The sequence below is a fragment of the Heptranchias perlo genome, unplaced genomic scaffold (assembly GCF_035084215.1).
Source record: "Heptranchias perlo isolate sHepPer1 unplaced genomic scaffold, sHepPer1.hap1 HAP1_SCAFFOLD_511, whole genome shotgun sequence".
NCBI lineage: Eukaryota > Metazoa > Chordata > Chondrichthyes > Hexanchiformes > Hexanchidae > Heptranchias > Heptranchias perlo.
Window position 1 is genome coordinate 1 of NW_027139528.1, and position 2,500 is coordinate 2,500.

A 2,500-nucleotide genomic window follows, 5' to 3' on the forward strand; every position below is an offset into this window, starting at 1 on the left:
TGGACAAAGAGAGAGAGAGACAGAGGGGTGGAAGGAATGAGGGAGGAAGAGGAGGAAGGGACAAAGAGAGAGAGAGACAGAGGGGTGGAAGGAATGAGGGAGGAAGAGGAGGAGGGGACAAAGAGAGAGAGAGACAGAGGGGTGGAAGGAATGAGGAGAGGAAGGGACAGGTGGAGAGAGGACGGGACAGGGGGAGAGAGGAAGGGACAGGTGGAGAGAGGAAGGGACAGGTGGAGAGAGGAAGGGACAGGTGGAGAGAGGAAGGGACAGGTGGAGAGAGGAAGGGACAGTGGAGAGAGGAAGGGACAGGTGGAGAGACGGGGACAGGTGGAGAGAGACGGGGACAGGTGGAGAGAGACGGGGACAGGTGGAGAGACGGGGACAGGTGGAGAGACGGGGACAGGTGGAGAGAGACGGGGACAGGTGGAGAGAGACGGGGACAGGTGGAGAGACGGGGACAGGTGGAGAGACGGGGACAGGTGGAGAGACGGGGACAGGTGGAGAGACGGGGACAGGTGGAGAGACGGGGACAGGTGGAGAGACGGGGACAGGTGGAGAGACGGGGACAGGTGGAGAGACGGGGACAGGTGGAGAGACGGGGACAGAGAGAGATGGGGACAGAGAGAGGGAGTCACAAAGAGAGAGGGGGAAGAGAGAGGGGAAGAGAGAGAGGCAGAGAGAGAGAGGCAGAGAGAGAGAAAAAGACAGTGAGAGGGCTGAGGGAGAGAGAGAGACAGTGACAGAGAGAGGGGAGAGAGAGAGAGAGAGGGACTCCCTGCAAGAAAACGGGACGTGTGTCGGTGAGGGACCTGGTGGTTGTTGGGGTGATGTGCCTGTCATGGTTGAATAGGTGCCAGTATGTGTGACCTGTGGGTTGTGGGTGTGCGGCTTGCAACAGTGGTAATGTGTGAGGGTGAGAGGAAGCATCTGATTGAAAGAGTTTATTGCGAGGTGGGAGATGAGGGCCCTCCCTTGCTGGTGAGAAGCCATGAAACAGCCCAGAGAGGCCTGGCTGCTCGCGGGAATCGGGTAAATCACCAGGCAGTACCAATCCACTCTCTGCCTCTCTCCCCATCTCTCTCTGTCCCCTTCTCTCTCTCTCCCCTCGCTCTCTCCCTCGCTCTCTCCCTCGCTCTCTCCCTCGCTCTCTCCCTCGCTCTCTCCCTCGCTCTCTCCCTCGCTCTCTCTGTCTTTTTCTCTCTCTCTGTCCCCCTCTCTCCTTCTGCCTCTCGCCTCCTCTCTCTCTCCCCGCTCTGCCTTTTTCTCTCTCTCTCACTCTCTCTCCTCTCTCTCTGCCTCTCGCCCCCCCTCTCTCTGTCCTTTTCTCTCTCTCTGCCCCTCTCTCTCTGTTGTCTCTCTGAATTTCTCTTGATTGAAAAGTACTCAGGTACGGTACGGCCCATGTGTATCTCAGTGTCAGCTCCTGGACATGTGCAGCACACAGTGGGTAAAAGGGAACGATTCACTCCTGCCTGGTACTGTACGGCCCGTGTGTGTCTCAGTGTCAGCTCCTGCACATGTACAGTACACAGTGGGTAAAAGGGAACGATTCACTGAGAGATTGCAATGTTGAGTGTAACGGTTATTTGAGGGGTTCAGTCCCTAAACGGGCTGTGTTTTGACAGACACTTTTTACAGTAAGGAGTTGAGTTTAGTTTCGGGAGGTGGGTACAATCCGTGTCTGGGACTCACTGGCCCTGTGAAATATTGAATTTTGCTCACAATATGGTGTGTTTGGATTAATGGGGGACAAGGTTTAACTGCACTGGGCTGGATTGTTTTATAAATCTCTCATTGACTGGGTCTTTCAGACCAGGATGGGAGCTGCTTCTCTCTCTCTCTCTCTGGAAACACCCTGAGGCAGTGAAACACTCTCTGACAAACTGTTCACACGAACCAACCCATCAGACATGGGGAATAGACAAATACCTGGGACTGGAAATGAGCCTCCCACCAACAGAGCAGAGAGAAGGAAATCATCACACCTTCAAGATCTGGATCTGTTTTGTCTTTGGAGCAGGTTCTGGTTAATTTTACTGCTTTCAAGTTATGTTATGGGACCAGTGAGACTGAGACACACACACAGACTGTACAGTCAGGAGACACGTGTCCTTGCACAGACATTGGGTTTGAATTGAGCTGAGCTGTGCCACAAATGAATATGGGATTAAAATCTCAAATTCCAATCAGTTTGCTCCCGAGCTTCCCCATGTGTCTGTGTGGTTCCATTACAATACAATTTCACATGGGGGCCCAAAATGGCTTCGGAATTAACACTATTTCTTTCTGAGTTGTCAGTGACCTTTTCAAAAATTAAACTTCAAACTAAGAAAACATTTGGAGGCTGTTTTCACATTTGGGCTCTCTGGGTGCTGCAGGACGCTCCCTGAAAGAGCTTTTAATTTCAATTAAGACCCGAGATATGTCACATTGTCAGCCTCTGAATAATAGTTTAATCCACTTTGTGTTATTTCTGAAAAGTTGCACTTGCAATGAACGA